Below are 19,562 nucleotides of genomic sequence, written 5' to 3'. Positions count from 1 at the left end.
TTTTTTTTTTTTTTGGCTGCTTCTGCAGCATGTGAAAGTTCCTGGGTCAGGAATCAAACCCGAGCCACAACAGTGGTCCTACGGCTGCAGTGACAATGCCGTATCCTTAACCCATGGAACCCCGGGACCTCCCCTGGGACATGACTTCTATGTTTGCAAATTGTACCCTTTACCCCCAAGCTCAAGAGTTTGAAGGAAACTTCTCTCCTTAAAAATAATCGATATGGTGGTCATAAGAAATAATACATACCAGAGTCATAAAAATATCAAGCGCAAATGTTTATTAAGCACCTGCTGGGTACCAGGCCCTGTGCTAAGAAAACATAGTGAGAAAAGGGTGGACAGAGGGGACAGTCACAGAGTAAAGAGGCTCTCAAATAAACACAGTGCTGCAAACGTGACAAATATTGTGCTGAAAAAGTACAGGGAGTTGTGACAAGTGGTGGGGTCCTGACGTCCCTTGGGGTGGGTGGGAAGGGGCTCTGCTGAGGTCTGCAGAAGGTGGGCTCTTATTAGGTGTGTGAAAGCCTAAAGACAGAAAGGTGAGCAGAGGGGAGTTCCCGTCGTGGCACAGTGGTTAACGAATCCGACCAGGAACCATGAGGTTGCGGGTTTGATCCCTGGCCTTGCTCAGTGGGTTAAGGATCCGGCGTTGCCGTGAGCTGTGGTGTAGGTTGCAGACACGGCTCGGATCCCGAGTTGCTGTGGCTCTGGCGTAGGCTGGCGGCCACAGCTCCGATTCAACCCCTAGCCTGGGGACCTCCCATATGCCGCAGGAGCGGCCCAAGAAATGGCAAAAAGACCAAAAAAAAAAAAAAAAAAAAAAAGAAAGAAAAGTGAGCAGAAGAAGTCAGTGTCCAGAGGGCCTGGGTACAAGGAGAGAGCTGAAGACGGAGGAGCATGCATTCATTCCTTCCTTCCTTCACTCGCTCACTCATTCATCCATCCATCCATCCATTCAGCAAATGCACATCGGATTCCTCCTGCATCTGGGTGCTCCTCCACGCTCCGCAACCACAGTGATGAGTGAGGTGAAGTCCTTGACCTTGAGAGGCTTAAATCCTCCCCGAGAAGACAGATCAAGAGCAGGCAAATGAATCAATATGTAATTTAATTCTGGCAGGATAAGTGCCAGGAAGAAAAAAGAACACTGAGAACATGTTAGAGCAGCCAGGCGAGAGGCGGTGGGGAGACTTTTGGAGAGCATGCTTGGTTGGGGCCTTTTGGGTCCCATGAAGTTTCTGGACATGTCCCCAGAGCAGTGTTGGCCTTGAAATCTTCTTATTAAGCCAAGAAGAGCAGAGGGCAAGCTCATTCCTCGTTCTGGCCAACAGAAACCATTGGGGAAGAGCAGGGTCATAAAATTTCCAATTCCAAAAATTGTACATGTTTATGTTCAGTCCTAGAAAAGCAGGACCTCAGTGAGAGAAAACACCCCCAGAAAGCAGGTTATGGATATGGATTTTAAAGACGCAAAGAAGGTCCCATCGTGGTGCCGTAGGATGGGCGGGGGTCTCTGAAGCACCAGGATACAGGTTCCATCTCCAGCCCCGCACAGTCCCGTTGCCGCTGCCGGATAGGTTGCAACGGCAGCTCAGATCTGATCCCTGGCCTAGGAACTCCATATGCCCCTGGGTGGCCAAAATAGGAAGGAAAGAAAAATTTAAAAAAAAGAAGAAAGAGGGGGAGAGATGAATGTGAAGGCCCTGGCTTGGTGGGAGGAAGAGGGGCTCCAGCTGCTCTCCTGGGTGATAAATGGGGAAGGGAAATGGAGCTGGTGCTTTCCCTGCAGCCAGTCCCAGGGCTGTGATCTACACTACAGCTCATGCCAACACTGGATCCTTAACCCACTGAGCAAGACCAGGGATCGAACGTGCATCCTCATGGATCCTAGTTGGGTCTGTAACTCATGGAGCCCTAACGGGAACTCCTCAAGGGCCTTTTTGAGTTAGGCTCCTACTGAGTACGTGTTAAGTGGTGCCTCCTTGACCCCCTCCCCACTGACCCCACAACCTCAGCCCACAGGTATCCACAGTAAGCCTGGCATTTGGGAAGGAATCCCCTGAGCTTTGACCCCTGTGGCTCCTGGAGAGTACCTGGAGTCCAGTCCTAATGAAAATGTGTGTTTGTGAGTGTGTGTGTTGTGTGCGTGCACTCCCTGTGCACGTGTGTTCATCCATGTGACACTGTAGGGCATAGTGCCAGCACCAGAGGAGGGCAGACCCCAGCTGCCTTTCCCAGGAAGCTAACGGTGCAGAGGGAGTCATAGATGGTTATGATTCAGCATTAAGTTTTTTGTTTTTGTCTTTTTGCCATTTTCTTGGGCTGCTCCCGTGGCATATGGAGGTTCCCAGGCTAGGGGTCAAATCGGAGCTATAGCCGCCGGCCTCTGCCAGAGCCACAGCAACTTGGGATCCGAGCCGCGTCTGCGACCTACACCACAGCTCACGGCAACGCTGGATCGTCAACCCACCGAGCAAGGCCAGGGACCAAACCTGCAACCTCATGGTTCCTAGTCGGATTCGTTAACCACTGAGCCACGAAGGGAACTCTGCGTTAAGTTGAAGATGCTGGAGATCACGCTGCACTCAATGTGGTGGGTGGGGGAGGTGGTCAGGGAACAGCTGACCAACTGACCTCTGACACAAAGACGGTGTGTGTGTGGTGTGTGTTGAAAACAGAGAGAAAGAGAGAGATCGAAAAACAGAGAGGGAGAGAGAGATAGAAGAAAGGGGGAGAGAGAGATTGAGAGAGAGAGACTGAGAGAGAGAGGGAGAGAGAAAAAGAAAGGGAGAGAGAGAAACGTGGTGGGGGGGAGAGAGAGAGAAAGAGAAAGAGAGCTCCCAAATTTAGACTCTGTCTTGAGGAGCATGTGAACTCAAAATAAAGCTCAACTTATAGACGAACCCTGTGTGCTCTAGGTATTGCCATGTGATTGCTGCTGGTATGCAATATATTAGGCTTATCATGTGGGTTGTTTGTTTGTTTGATTGCTTTTTAGGCCACAACTGCAGCATATGGAGGTTCCCAGGCTAAGGGTCGAATCGGGGCTACTGCTGCCGGCCTACACTACAGCTGCAGCAATGCCAGATCTGAGCCGAATCTGCGACCTACACCACAGCTCATGGCAATGCCAGATCCTTAACCCACTGAGCGAGGCCAGCGATCAAACCCGCAACTCATGGTTACCAGTCGGGCTCATTTCCACTAAGCCACAATGGGAACTCCTCATGTGGTTTTTAAGTTAAAATGTTTGTGTGTTGGAGTTCCCTTCGTGGCTCAGTGGTTAACAATTCGACTAGGAACCATGAGGTTGTGGGTTCGATTCCTGGCCTTGCTCAGTGGGTTAAGGATCTGGAGTTGCCGTGAGTTGTGGTGTAGGTCACAGATTTGGCTCGGATCCCGAGTTGCTGTGGCTCTGGCATAGGCTGGCGGCTATAGCTCTGATTCGACCCCTAGCCTGGGAACCTCCGTATGCAGCAGGAGCGGCCCAAGAAATGGCAAAAAGACAAAAAAAAAAAAAAAAAAAAGTTTGTGTGTTTTAAGTTGTTAGTAAATTGTTTAGTTGTGTTCCTTTGTTCTTCCTCTTTCTCATCATGAGAGGTTCCAGGGATTGTGTTGTTACAACCTGAAACAATAATAATAATATAAATAGTACAAAGGGGGCCCAGACCCAAGGCCAGGGTCAATGAGACAGGTACTCATGCCAGATGATGAGTCTCTGGGCTGGCCTTGCGGCCTTAGACCTGATTGCACTGATTTGAAATCAAGGTTATTCAACATCACCCAAATTTGTGTGCCTTCAGGGGGAAAGGTCAATTGGCAAAACTAAATGTACTGGATAAATCCTTTTTTCCTGATCAATTTGCTGAGTTTTTTTTCCTTTTTCTTTCTTCCTTCTCTCTATCCTTCCTCTCTTCCTTCCTCCCTCTCTCTCTTGCTTTCTTCCTTCCCTCCTTCCATCTTTCTTTCCATCTTTCTTCCTTCCTCCCTCCCTCCCTCTCTCCCTCCATCTCTCTCTTTCTTTCTTTCTTTCCTGCCATACCTGTGGCAGCTGGAAATTCCCAGGCCAGGGATCGAACCTGCACCACAGCAGCACCCTGAGCTGCTGCACTGACAATGCCTGATCCTTAACCCTCTGAGCCACAAGAGAACTCCTCAATTCACTGAGTTGGACAGAGGGTCTTGTTAAATTAAAGCCTTGTGTTTTTAGGAGGAAAACCCTGCAGGACTTGAGAAAATGCAGCTTCCAGGGCAGAGGGTCTTTTGAGCAGCTTCTTGTCCCTTCCACCTTTGTAGAGAATATATTTGACTCTCCTGCTCTAGTCTGGAAAAGGGAGTAGGTGAGACAGGTGGGGATGAAGAGAAAAGATGTGGGGCATCAGGAATGCCCTGCAAAGCCCAGTGTCCAGCCCAACTCCTGGTGCTTTCCTGAGCCTCCTAGTCGCGGCCTGGGGGGCTCTGCTAAGCGCCTGCTTACCTGCTCCCAGGCCCTCAGCTCAGAGAAGCTGTGTCCTCCTGTGCTGGACAATCCGCACGCATGGTCAGGTGGGGCGGGCCCAAGCCCCAGCCCCAGCTCTCGGGTCATAGCCCGAGATGGGAGATGGGAACATGGGCCCCACTCTGCTGCACACAGGCTGGGGATCCCGGATGTGCTCCCAGATGCTGCCGTCCTGGTGACCCATGGAACCGTGGTGCCACCTGCTGGTCAAGACAGGGAATGAACTGGAGACTAGGGGCGGGACGGACCTGGACCAGCCTTTGCTCCAGCTCTGGGTGATTGGCCAGTTTGACCCCACAGACTCACAGCCGCTCCCCCAAAAAAGGTGGCTCTAAATGTACCTGCCACAGAGCTGTGTCCAGGGCTGCAGGAAATACTTGGGGGCCCTGAGAATTGTGCTGGGTTCCCTAGTGTTGTTGGGCCAGGGAGTGTGTGTTGGGGGTTTAATTAAAGAATAGGCTACCATCCTTGGCCTCTAGTGGTCTACACTCCACTGAAGAGACAAGATCCACCCACAGAAAAATGACATCCAGGAATTCTCATTGTGGCTTAGCGGGTTAAAAACCCGACTAGTATCCATGAGAATGCAGGTTCAATCCCTGGCTTCACTCAGTGGGTTAAGGATCTGGTGTTACTGTGAGCTGTGGCATATGTCACAGATGTGGCTAGGATCCTGTGTTGCTATGGCTGTGGTGTAGGCTGGCAGCTGCAGCTCTGATTCAACCTCTGGCCTGGGAACTTCCATATGCCGCAGGTGTGCCCCCTCCCCCAAAAAAGGCAAGCATTATTTATTTATTTGGACACACCATGGCATACAGAAGTTCCCAGGCCAGATATCAAACCTGTGCCACAGCAGTGGCAATCCAGGATCCTTAATTGCTAGGCCACCAGGGAACTCCCCTGTGGACTTGTTAGGAATAAGCAGCTCAGAGCTGACTTTGACACAGAGGTCAGCCATGAAATGTTCTCTAGACCCTTGACCTTGGAGGGCGAGAGCTGAGTTATGCCCATAGCACTTGGCATGTAAAACGTTGGGTTGAAATTCCTATCGGTGGAATATGCTTCGTGAACCACATTTGAAATGCCAATGTAAAAACATCCTGGCACTTTCTTTGGGTTTAAAAATGTTTGGGGAAAAATTTGTTTTCTTCTGAATGAAGATTTTTGCTTTGGATGCCTGCTTCTTTTCTTTCTTTTTTTTTTTTTTTTTTTTTTTTTTTTTTTTTTTTTTGTCTTTTTGCCATTTCTTGGCCGCTTCCTCGACATATGGAGGTTCCCAGGCCAGGGGTCTTATCGAGCTGTAGCCACTGGCCTACACCAGAGCCACAGCAACTCGGGATCCGAGCCATGTCTGCAACCTACACACAGCTCACAGCAACACCGATCCTTAACCCACTGAGCAAGGGCAGGGATCGAACCCGCAACCTCATGGTTCCTAGTCAGATTCGTTAACCACTGAGCCACGACGGGAACTCCTTGGAGCCTGCTTCTTTGTTAAAGTGCTAAAGTGACGTCATAGAACTGGCTGTCCCCCGGGGCAGTGGTGCCTGGCTCTGTGTGTGTCATGCGGCTTTCAGAGGCGGGGGAGGGTTCAATTTCACCAGGGATTTCATGTTGAACTTCCTATCTACCTGCAAGGAGTGCCAAAACTGTCTAAGCACCTGGAAAGAGGAGCTGGAGTGACTAAGAGCTGGTGGATTTTTTGAGGTCTTGGCATAGACCTGACTTCTTCCTGTTCTGGAACTGGCCTTATGGAACTTCCTGGGGCATGGGCTACCTGGAATGGCACCCCTGGGTTCCAGCAGGATCTTTAACCAGGGCTCTCTCTTGGCTCCTACGAGCAAGTGGAGCAATGAGGGCCATCAGAGACAATGAGTTGACCCATTGATGGGCCGGCGGACCCAGAGAGTCCATGGCTATTATTGACCAAGGGCCTGACGGTGTTGTCCTCAGCACTGTCGTGTCCCACCGTTTAATTAGTTATTTTGGAGTCACCATTGCTTCTCTTTTAGTCTCAACTTGATAAAGCAAATCTATCATTTTTTTTTTGGCTGTACCCATGGCATGCAGAAGTTCCTGGGCCAAGGACTGAACTGGAGCCATAGCAGTAACCCGTGCCACAGCAGTGACAATGCAGGATCCTTAACGACTCAGCCACCAGGGAAGCTTGCAAAGCTATCATTTTGATTTTTTTTTTTTTCAGATAATTTTTCAAGGTTGGATGGGAGCTTTAGGGAATGTACAAGTTTACCTCCCTGTGCCTTCCTCCTCTCCTCTCCTTGCGTCGGTGTTCCGATAGATATAAACTAAATATGAAAACATACAACTCTTTACTTCATTTTTGTTGTTGTTGTTGTGGCTTTTCAGGGCTGCACCTGCGGCATATGGAAGTTCCCAGGCTAGAGGTCGAATCAGAGCTTCACACTGGATCCTTAACCACTGAGCGAGGCCAGGGATTGAACCCAAGTCCTCATACATACTAGTTGGGTCTGTTACCACTGAGCCACGACTGGAACTGCTGATTTTTTTAAAACGCACAGATTTTGGAGTTCCCCTCGTGGTTCAGAGGCTAAAGAATCCGACTAGGAACCGTGAGGTTGCGGTTCAATCCCTGGCCTTGCTCAGTGAGTTAAGGATCTTACATTGCCGTGAGCTGTGGTGTAGGTCGCAGACGCGGCTCGGATCCCGAGTTGCTGTGGCTCTGGCATAGGCCAGCGCTACAGCTCCGATAGACCCTTAGCCTGGAAACCTCTATATGCTGAGGGTGTGGCCTGAAAAGGCAAAAAGACAATAATATTTTTTTAAAAAAGCACAGATTTAGGGAAATCATCTCAAAAGTTGAATTCTAGATGTTTGAAACATACCTCCTAGTTCATAATGGATAATAGTAAAAAAGGCCCTTTGGGGATTATTTCTGTACCTGTGCTCATTTATCAAGAGAAAAATAAAACTCTTCAAAGCCAAAAAAAGAAAGAAAGAAAGAAGCACAACCCCCCCCCCACAAAACCCATATGAACAAAAAGCTATCAGTGCAATTTACCATGTTGTAACTGTGCCCAAGAGAAACAGAACTGTCGCTTCCCAGTGACAATTGCTCCAATCCCAACGGATGACTCTCAGAAAATCAGCGACTGAAATCACTTTTTTTAATGGCCGTGCTCATCGCTTGTGGAAGTTTCCAGGCCAGGGATTGAATCTGCACCCCAGCAGTGACAATGCTTAACCACTGCCACCAGGAAACTCCTGAAATTATTCTTACTTTTAAAATGCTTATCAAAGCTTGGGTGTCTGAGGAGGTTCCAAGGCGGTGCAATGGAAGTGAACCCAACTAGTATCCATGAGTTTGCAGGTTTGATCCCTGGCCTTGCTCATGGGTTAAAGATCTGGCATTGTCACAAGCTGTGACATAGGTCACAGAGGCACTCGGATTCCAAGTTGCTGTGGCTGTGGTGTAGGCCCACAGCTATAGCCCCAATCTGACCTCTAGCCTGGGAACTTCCATATGCTGCAAGTGTGGCCCTGAAAAGAGATTAAAAAAAAAAGTACAGATGGCAAAGTTCCCTGATGGCTCAGCAGGTTAAGGACCTGGCATTGTCACTGCCTCTAGCAGGGGTTTGATCCTTACCCGGGGAACTCTTCCCACTTCCCCCCAAAAAGGGAAATAAATAAGTAAATACAGATGGCATCTTTCTTCTCAGGGATTTGCTCAAACGGTTTCCCCTGCCTGGAAACCTGCCTCAATTTAAACATCTCTCCCTGTTCATGCAAAACACATATGACAATCTGCAACTGTATTTTTATTTTGTCTCTATTCCCTCTCTGTTTCACTTAAACTGGAAGCTCCACCAGGCAGGTGCCATGTCCCTGGGCTCACGGATGTCTTCTCAGGAGTGGACAGAATGCCTGGCAGGTAATATGTGCTCAAGGAATTACAGAGAATTGAATGACAGCTCGATGATCTGCTGGCTTGCCTTCTGAACCCAAACTTTTGTCTCAGGCTCAACGTACACCATGTGTTGTCTGTTCTGCGTCATTGCCAGGAGTCAAGACATGGACCCTTTAGAGCAGTGGATATTGGTTCACAACAAGAAAGGACATTAGGAGTTCCCACTGTGGCTCAGCAGTTAAGAACCCACTAGTATCTGTGAGGATCTAAGATCCATCCCTGGCCTCACTCAGTGGGTTAAGGATCCGGCGTTGCTGTGGGCTGCAGTATAGGTCACAGATGTGGTTCAGATCCCGTGTTGCTGTGGCTGGGGTATAGACCAGCAGCTGCAGCTCTGATTCAACCCCTAGCCTGGGAACCTCCATATGCCGCAGGTGTGGCCCTAAAAAGAAAAAAAGAACATTTTAAACAGAACCCTCCTCAGGAGTTCCCGTTGTGGTGTAGTAGAAATGAATCCAACTAGTATTTATGAGGATATGGGTTTGATCCCTGGCCTCGCTCAGTGGGTGAAGGCTCCGGCATTGCCATGAGCTGTGGTGTAGGTTGAAGACATGGCTCGGATCTGGTGCTGCTGTGGCTGTGGTGTAGGCTGGCAGCTGCAGCTCCTATTCGACCCCTAGCCTGGGAACCTCCATATATATGCCATGGGTGCAGCCCTAAAAAGCATAACAAACAAACAAATAAACAGAACCCTTCAAAGGAACCCTTCATCAGTGCACCAGATTTCCTCATAAGGAATGTTCTCTGACGGCAGACCTACATCTGTATGCACGACGAGAAATTTCCATATGTAGATGGGGGCAGCCCTGAAGCTGCAGCTTTCTCCTGGGGTTCAAACAGAGGCTGAGTGTCCATCATTAGGAAAGTTCCAGGAGAGACTCTGGCCTTGGGTGGGCATTTGGACTGGACTATTTGGACTGGGCATTTGGACTGGGCATTCAGACTGTGATGGCTTCTGATTTGATTCTAACCATCTATGAGCTGCCCACAGTCCTGCCTCATCAGAATTGTACTCCCGAAGACTCTATAAGGTTTCGCAGGAAAGGTTACCATGAAAAGAGAAAAAGAGACGCTAACCCTAGATCGCTTGGATGGAGGTAGGACAGGTTGGCTCAGCTGTATTAGTTTTCCATTGCTGCTCTAACAAACGATGAGAAGCGTAGGGGCCTGATGTATCGTCCTGCGGTTCCATGGTCCAGAGTCACCTGGGCTCAAATCAAGGTATCCCAGGGCTGCATCCTTTCCTGAATCCATTGCCTTTCAGGCTACTGGTGGCCACCCCACCGTACTTAGCCAGTACTTACACAAGTACTTATACAAGTACTTAGCCAGTACTTACACAAGTACTTAGCCAGTACTTACACAAGTCCTATGTTGAAGGACTTGTGTAATAATAACACAGGGCCACCAGGATGATCCTGATCCTCTCCCCATCCCAGGATCTTTGACCTCACATCGGCAGAGTCTCGGGTTCCAGGAATGAGGTGCAGACATCTGGGGGGCGGGGGGCACTGTGATTCTGTCTGTCGCATTTACCAAGCCTGATCTTGCCATGATTTGGGATTTCTGGGACCTCCATAGGGGATGTTAAATCTTCATTTTCTAAAACGAAATGCATTGGAACTTTTAAACAGAATCTAGTTTTTAAATCCCTGTGTATCTTTCAAAATCCAGTTTTACACTCTGCACCCATCAGAACGACCAAGGTTTTTTTCAAAAGTATGATTACCAGGAGTTCCCATTGTAGCTCACTGGGTTAAGAACCTGATGAGTATCCATGAGGATGTGGGTTTGATCCCTGGCGTCACTCAGTGGGTTAAGGATCCGGCTTTGCCACAAGCTGCGTCATAGTTTGCAGATGTGGCTCGGATTTGGCTTTGCTGTGGCTGTGGTTTACATCTCCGATTCGACCCCTAGCCTGGAACTTCCATATGCCACGAGTGCAGCATCAAAAAAATAAAAGTCGAAAGTATTATTACCTGTAGAAATGATTTACATTCATGACATCATCCAGGGCAGGCCTGGTTGAAACCAGCCCTGGCCTGGGAGGTTCAGACTTGCCTTTGTGTGAGTGCCAAGGGATGAGCTGGCCGGGAGAGTCTGAGTCAAGGTAATTCATTAATTAGGTAATTAATGAAACTGAACTTCAGCTGGAGAGCATCTAGTTAATTAAACTCCTCCGTTTGTGGCCTGCTACCATAAGTGGTCTTGCAGGGCTCCTCTGTTACTTTGAAGTTTTATTAATTGACTCCTCTCATTTCTCATTCCTCATCCCGCTCCCCCGCCCCTCTCCCCATCGGCACCTAGGCTGATGTGTCTGATACACAGGCTTGGACGTGTCTCAGAAGCACGCCCCCGAGAAAGGGCTTTCCAACTTGCCGTGCCATATGCTTTCCCTGATGTCATGAGGGACTGGGTGTCAGATCAGGTCTCAGGATGCCTGTCCCAGATCCTGGGTACCAGCGTGCAAGAGCATTCTCTGACTCCCCTTCCCTTCTGAGGAGGGTAAGCTGCTGTCTTTTAATTTGCCTTTCTTTGCTTCCCAGGGAAATTGAGCATCTTGTGTACTTGTTCATCCACAGATTTGAAGTCTCATCAGCTGTAAGGAGAAAATTCAATACTCAGGCCAATCATTTGCCCCTTCTTTTTTTTTTTTTTTCATTAAAAAAATTCCGTTGAAGTCTAGTTGTCTTACAATGCTGTGTTAATTTCTGCTGTACTGAAAAATGATTCAGTTATACATATCCATTCTTTTTTCATATTCTTTTTGCATAAGGTTGTGTCTTCTTATATCTCAAGGAAATGTAGCTTCCAAGGACCTTGCTTCAAAACCTTTTGGCAAATGTGGGGATATCTTCTTCTTCTTTTCATTTTTTTTAGGGCTGCTCCTGTGGCATGTGGAAGTTCTCAGGCTAGGGTTCGAACTGGAGCTGCAGCTGCCAGCCTGCACCACAGCCACAGCAATGCCAGATCTGAGCTACACCTGTGACCTACACCACAGCTTGTGGCAACGCTGGATCCTTAACCCACTGAGCGAGGCCAGGGATAAAACCCTTATCCTCACACACATTATGGCAGGTCTTAACCTGCTGCTCCACAATGGGAACTCCAGGATTATCTTCTGAATCACAGTCTTGGTAAATGTGGCTTTCCTTTCACACTCTTCAAGTTCAGGGCTAGTTTTCTTCTTTCACTAAGTAAACCCCTGTTTTTAATTTCTTGGGACATTGTGGCCTATGGTAGAGTTTTGATGAAAACATTCCATTGGTTAGATTTTGTAATGCTGCCATTTTTTTTTTTTTTCCCCACCAAGGACCTCCTTAACTGCTCCCAGGCACATATAACTACATTCACTGCACCGAGAGCAGAGATGCTATGCCCTTCCTACCACCTTTTCTCCCTTTATCATGCCCTCCTCCTGCTTCCCTTTCTGCCTCTCCACCAGGTTGATGGATCGCAGCCCTGGATGCATATGAAGTCCAATTGAAGAGATCTTTCAAGCTTCAGTTACTCAGCACTCCCCGCCCACCCTCCACTAAAGACAAGGTCTCCATTGTCTGCAGTGGGGCCAGGCATGGGTGCTACATAAATGGGTTGACTACCAAGGAGAAATGGGACTATTCCTCTACAACAGGTGTAAGGAAGAGTATGTCTGGAATATAAGAGATCCATTAGGCCATCTCTTCGTATTGCTGTGCCCTGAAATTAAAGGTCAGTGGAAAAACTACAACTATCCCATCCAGACAGAACTGGTCATGACCCAGAGGCTTGAGGAATGAAGGCTGGGTTCACTCCTCCAGGTAAACAACCTCTCCTAACTGCAGTGGTTGCTGAGGGCAAAAGGAATACAGAATGAACAGTGAAAGAAGGTTAGTTATAAATACCTGTCACGACCACATGGCAGAGATGGAGACTGTAATTGCCATGAGTATCGTCTCCTTATTTTGCTATGAATATATTTGTGTGTGCCCATGGACGTATGCAGATATCTTTGTTTTCTTCCTCTCTTATCCCGCTGATTATGTAACATAAGGTGTATTAAATTTGTATCATAGTATTTAAATATTAATTTTTTAAATTAATTACTATTATTTTTTTTGCCTGCACCAGCAGCATATGGAAGTTCCCAGGCCAGGGATTGAATCTGAGCTGCAACTATGACCTATGCCACAGCTATGGCATCACCAGATCCTTAACCCACTGTATTGGGCCGGGGATCAAATCCGTGCCTCCACAGCGACCCTAGCCACTGCAGAGGCCACACCAGATCCTTAACCAGCTGTGACACAGCAGGAAATCCTAAGTATTGTTAATTTTATAGTATGTGAATATCATGTTATTATCATGTTAATTTTATAGCATGTGAATATCATGTGGTTATCATGTTACAGGATGTCAAGGAGAAGCATAAATATCCCTGGAGGACTTTGCATCCTCTTCTGGGGAAGAGGTTAGCATGCTTGTGGTTGCCTAAAGGGCAGTTGTAGTGTGCTAAGCACATAGCAAGTATAACCTGGTTATTGTCTTCTTGCGGAAATTAAGCCTGGTTTAAGGAGATGGGCACAGGTGCCAAGCTGACAAGGGGTGGACTGCGATGGTTAATTTTCCGCATCAGTCAGCTGGACCATGGTGCCCAGGTATTTGGTCAACCATTATTCTGGATGATTCTGTGAGGGTGTTTTTGGATGAGGTTAGCATTTAAATTGGTAACTCTTGAGTAAAACAGACTGCCCTCTGCTTATTCAATCGGCTAAATGGGGGGTGGGCCTCACTCAATCGGCTAAAGGCCTTTGTGGAACAAGACTGGTCCCCTGTAAGCCAGAAGGAACCATTGGACTTGAACTGCAACAAGGGCTCTTCCCTGGGTCTCCAGGCCCAGGAGACAGTTGGAATTGAATTTAGTTATAAGTCTGAAAGTAGAGAGAGGCTTGGGGGTGTCCACAAGAATCAGCCGAGTCTTGCCAGGCCCCTGCCTCAGGGGAGGCCACCGTGGCTGCCTCAGGCAATTCAGGGTTAATCTCCCCTAAGTCCCTCATGAGCCAGCTCTGTAGTTTTTCTCCCACTATCCTCACTGCCAATAGTAGGTGCTCAATAAATGTTGATTTGAAGAAAGAGCAAGGGAAGAAAAAGCTTCCTCAAAAAAGTGAAGTTAGGAGTTCCTGTCACGGCTCAGTGGTAACAAACCTAACGAGGATACATGAGGATGGGGTTTGGATCCCTGGCCTCACTTAGTGGATTAAAGATCCGGTGTTGCTATGAGCTGTGTTGTAGGTCACAGGTGTGGCTCGGACCCCACATTGCTGTGGCTGTGGTGTAGGCCAGCAGCTGCAGCTCTGATTCGACCCCTAGCCTGGGAACCTCCATAGGCTGCAGGTGCAGTTCTAAAAAGACATTAAAAAAAAAAATTAAAAAAAAAGTGAAGTAAGAGTTCCCTGGTGGCTCAATGATTAAGGATCTGGCCATTCGCACTGCTCTGGTGCGGGTTTGATCCCTGGTCCGGGAACTTCCACATGCCACTGGTGCAGCCAAAAAGTGAAGTAGTGGAAATTCCCCAGCCAGTCACTGTCCTTTAGTCCCAGGGCAGTCAGGTCAGTGCTAGGGAGGGTGGCAATCAGCTCCTGCTGTTCGAATCTAGAGACCATCACCCTTCCAGACTCCTTCCCATGTGGGCGATGCTTGGGTGGGGAGGGCTCCATTCAGCTTGCAAATGCCACCCAGCTGGGCCCAGCAAGGAAGCCAGTGCCCCCAGTTGGGCCAGCAACAAAGGCCTTCCTTGTTTAGATCTCAGGAGGAAGGTTTTCCTTTTCTTACACTGATCCCTGCACAGCAAAAGCCCTAAAGACCATGCTCTCTGCATGAGCTTTGGAAGCCTGAAGTATTGCGTAGCCCCCCTTCCCAGAGAGGAGAATGAAGAGCAGGAACTGGGGTGATGAGTCACTCGCTGGCAGTGCTCCAGGGCTGAGAGACAGAGCAGCGCCCTCCACCTTTATCTTCCTCTGATTTTGATTCTGGAGCCTCTAAAAGGGGCTCAGCAGGATGTTGGGGGAGGGGCGGGTGGAGGAGAGGAGTGGGCCTAGGCCACCATCACTTTTCTGAAGCTCTTTTAGGGACACAGGTCCAGCTTTCACATGTGGACAGATCACAAGGGACTTCGTTTCTGCTGGGCTCCCGAGCCTCCATGGACCAAGGCCAGTAGGAAGGTTAGGAAGCTCTGGCACCACTGGAATGATGGGCTCGGCTCCTGAGAGGCACTGTGGGGTGCCCTGGAGCAGGAGGAGATCTTAGAACAATGTATGGAATGATGGGGTGGAACCCAGAGAGGATGGTGAGCTAGGGTGGCACGCTTGCCCCAGGTCCGATAGTGCAGGACAGGGGAAGGGTTGCCGCCTTCTTCCCCATCCTTGGGGAAGATCATGCCACAGCCCCTTTCTGCCCAGTCAGCCTCAGACACCCCTCCTGCCCCTAAGTGTTGTGATCTGTGCCCTTTGGGCATCATAGCACCCACCTGTCCAACCCAGAGGTGACAAAGGGAGCCACACCCCTGCCTTCACAGAGTAATCAGGGCAGTTGAGGTGTGGTCTTATGTTCTTGGCTGCGTCCTTCTCCACAAAGGGACCCTACTCCCCCCAGATCACTCGCAACCCCCCACTCAATTTCCTCCTCCCATGGGACTTTGGAACAGAAGACCCTCTTCTTGGTGGCTGGTGTAATTTTCTTCCTTTAAAGCCCCTACCAGCCAGCAGGTGGTTCAGGCAGGTGAACCATCTTTCCTGAAGGGCAGGTGAGAGTGGGGACTAGAAGGAAGTATGCTCAAGGGCACACAGAATGACCTTTTCTGTCTGGAACTAACTCACCTGTCAGGCTCTTCCCAAGGCAGTTCCCTCATGATGTCGTCCTTGTCCTTCCCTGGGCTAGTGCGTGCTCTCCTATCAGAAACGTCACCAAGTGGAAGGGAGGTGGGAGCAATAGTGGCCAAAAAATTACTGCTTTGTGATGGTCACTCAGACCTGTGAAGGGGCAAATAAATTCTTCCCAAGGGCTCTTGTACTCCACTCAGTTGGAGGCTGCCTGAGTGGTAGCCAGTACTATTTGATACTGATGATTCAGCATCTGTGGTTCCAAATGTTGGAGCATGACCTTGAAGGTCTGTGACATCTGTCATTTTGCAGAGACACTGATCGGAATCACCTCTGGAAGTCTGGGTGGCAACACAAGGTTGATCACCATCATGCCCGGCTTCTGCCTCCAATGCGTCTGGGTGCAAACCCATCAGCAGCCAAGGAGGGGGTTGGACTGCTCCAAAGTGGGTACTCTTCATCTCTACGCTGTGCCATTCCGCCTCATCAAGCACAACTGACCTGTCCGCACGGAAGTGGTTGGTGGTTATTGCGTGGGAGTCCCCAGAACAGAGGGATGGATGCAAGCTGCACACACTGCCTCCAGGGTGAGAGGTACATCATCTCACCTGTTCTCTGAGCCCTCAGCTTCATCTCTGTAAAATGATGGGGGCTAGGGCTAGCTCTGTGGTTCCCAAACCAACTAGGGCATCTGAACAGGAGGAGATTAACACACATGCCGGCCTGTGATTCGGATGTGGTGGAGGTCTCTGGATGGGATGATGGCTAATTCCCCTTTTCTCTGATGACCTTTTTGCTCTCAGGCAGTGGGTGGATTTACAGCAGTGATTGTTTTCTACACCATCGGTGTACAGGGCTGGAAAAAATTTTCTCATTTATGAAATAATTTACATGAAAAGACTTATCAAGGCATATAATGAAAAGATAAACTATCTCTTCTTGAAAGAAAATTAGAAACATTAGTTAAAACCTACAAATTGTACACTACTGTATATACAGTAGATAAGTAACAAGGCCTGTTATGTAGTACAGGGCTCTAGTTCCGTGGATGCTCTGGGCTCAGAAAGAGGGGTAATAGCCAGTGATCCCCAAATTTTCCTCCCATTGTAAATATCCCATAGGATTAATTAATTAATTTATTATTTTTTATTTTATACTTAGGGCTACATCTGTGGCATATGGAAGTTCCCAGGCTAGGGGCTGAATCTGAGCTTCAGCTGCAAGCCTACACCACAGCCACAGCAATGCCAGATCCTTAACCCACTGAGCGAGGCCAAGGCTTGAACCCATATCTCATGGCCACAATGTTGGTTTCTTAAGCTGCTGAGCCACAGCAGGGACTCCTCCCATGGGACTTTAAAAACTCCCTGTGCCCACTCCCAATCTGCTCTGGCTGCCTCTTCCTGAGGCCACCTGCCTATGAACCTTCTTTTCCACATCTGGAACCTCAGCCACCTTATCTGTGCTCGATGGACCTGACCCGACACACTTCAGTGATCCAGCCTTGGCCAGGACACCAGCTGCCCAGTCTCATCTCTGTCTCCAAGTAAGTTTGAATTTCAAGCTTAGATCCATTGATATCAGGATCATTGGTAATGATTTGAATCAATGGCATCAGCATCCTAGAGCTGTGTTGCCTAATACACAGCTCCTTAGTGTATATTCCTCCTAGTCCTATGTGGCTATGGAGCATTTACACGAATTGAGATGCCTGTGAATATAAAGCCACACACTGAATTTCAAAGACCTGATATGAAAAACAGGATTTAAAATATCTCACTCATAATTCTTTGATTATATACTGGAATAATATTTTGGAGATACCAAGTTAAATAAAATAACTTGAGTAATTGGAATGAAAACTTTCTGTCACCTTTATTTTCTCCCCCCCCTTTTTTTTTTAAATGTGGCCACCAGAAAATCTGGAATCACACATGTGATTGGAATTTTATTTCCTTTGGATAAAACCGCCCTAGAGAAAAGGTCCATGAGGCCCCTGGGCTGGGTGGCCCCTGGTCTCTGCAGACCTGGGCTATTATTCAGCCATCTTTTCTTCCTATGCCAGCTCTCTTCCATCCTGTTCTCTTTTTGGATTTACCTTAACTGGGGTAGTTTGAATTACCTGCTCCCGAAGAGACTTTAACTGTAAACCAAGGGAACCATAATTTCCTCTGGGTGTTCTGCAGAAGGTTCTGTTGCTCTGCCAGAGGAAACTTCCAGTGCTCCCAATGGGTCGTGTTCATAGTCTGAAATGATGAGATCAGTGAGCTTCTGCTGGTCAAGAAGGACCGCTGAGGCTCCCAAGGTGTCTGGGTCAAGCTGGGGTTGTTCTTGGGTGCTGGATTCTGTGACCAGAACCTGGAGCTTCGAATAATAACAGCTTTGTTGTTCTTTCCCAGAACCTATCAGAAATCAAGGGTTGAAAGGGGCAATTTCATGAAGCCCAAAGAATGACTTCTCCCTTCCCCACCTCCCCTTCTGCATCTGGTAAGTCAGCCCACCGGAGTGCATGGTGATTGGGGGCCTTTTGGGTCTCCCAGCCAGCCTGGGAACTCTCACTTTGGAAATGTGGTTTTCCTAAGACATTTCAGTTGTTCCAAGGTGTGAGGTGAAACTCCCTCCACCAAAAACAAACCTGTCAAGAACTGGCTTTGGATTGGAATGTTCAAGGTTAACCCACAGGGTGAACTAGAATCATAGGCCAGATTCCAAGTAATTATTCCACTAGGAACTGTCCGCTCCAAATACTTTAATGAAAAATGATGGAAAGAGTTATTGGCCTCTGGGATGTTCAACTCCACTGTGCAGCTAAGCATCTGTGGTGGATCGGCCAGGGGAGATGACATCTGCCCCACCATGGAGACGCTGCAACAGTTTATCTTCCAAATAAGCAAAGAAAATGTGTTTCATGAATCCCCAAACATGATATGTGCAGATGGGGTTGAAAGCTGCCATTGACAATTTTTCATCTTAGTTGTAATGGGAATCCCTTGGAAACAAGTTTGAGATCATATGTAACTTTGACTTGCTACATTTACAACATTCCCAGGAAGACTAGGCATGAGATGATGAATGAAGACATTGCAAAGTTAATAATCGGAGAGAGAAACCCTTATTAAAATAAAACAAATGAGCTGCATATGCCATCCTCATAGGAACTGCACAGTTTAATAAAATGAACTAAGCTTCCAATGTGTTCCATATGGTTTGTGTTGAGCAGAAGAAAAATGTGGGTAAGCCATGGCCCTTGCCCTCCAGGAGCTTGGAATCAAATTGGTTGTTGAGACAAAACTTCGGTGGAGGAGAAACTGCATCACAATTGGAGAGTCTTAGCTGGAGAAAAAGAAGCATCTGATTGTTAAATTGGAAGGGGTGGGGGTAGAATAGGCAAGGGGAGCGGACATCAGTTCCTAGGATGCTTTTGTTATTGTTATTAACTTTTGTAAGGCAGTTAAGAGCAAAATTCCCAACCTCTGGCCCCATCTCATTGCTTCTCCATCTCCTCTCTTCTAAGAGGTAAGGACCACATGGTGATTGGAGTCTATCCTCTCAAGTGAATCTTTCTGACGCAAGTCTAAATGAAGAGCTAGAGCAAATGTGGTAAAATGTGACCTTGTGATGTATCTGGAGAGTGGGTATTTGGTTGTTTTATCATTTTTTTCTGTATTTTATTGTATCCTTGGACATTTCATAATTTAGAAGATTTTAAGTGGATAGCATGTATAGTGTCTAACTAATGAAAAGGAAACTCAAGAAAGAAGAAAAGAAAAAAAAATGGAAAGAAAGGAAGAAGGAAATAGGAAGAGAAAGAAAGGAAGGAAGAAGAAAAGTACAGATAAAAAGAGAGAATGAAAGAAAAGGAGAAAGGAAGGAAGGCAGGAAGAAGAAAAGAAAGGGAAAAAAAAGGAACCTAGCATTTATGAGAAGTTATAGGGCTGCGAGGTCACCTTGCATGGAGAGTCAGAAAGGCATCTTCGTGTCAAGAAGATGAAGTACAACTGTGGTCCTGAAAAAAATGGAAAAGAGGAAGGATGCTTGGAGTGGGAGAACCTGCTAAAGAACAAGTCTCATCTGTAAAATGAGGAGGTTAGATTTCATAAACAGTAAGATCTCCTTCAAACTTGACTGTTGATGTTATGTTCATTGATTCAATCCACAAGCCATGTTTGGACACCTGCCATAATGCTAGCGAGTGGGGATTCCTACATGGGATATGGCGGCTGCTTCCCCAAATCATGATTCCCATTGTCACCATTCA

This window comes from Sus scrofa, chromosome 17 (assembly GCF_000003025.6).
Source record: "Sus scrofa isolate TJ Tabasco breed Duroc chromosome 17, Sscrofa11.1, whole genome shotgun sequence".
Taxonomy (NCBI): Eukaryota; Metazoa; Chordata; class Mammalia; order Artiodactyla; family Suidae; genus Sus; species Sus scrofa.
The sequence above is the reverse complement of the archived record's forward strand: the minus strand, read 5'-3'. Positions refer to the sequence as shown.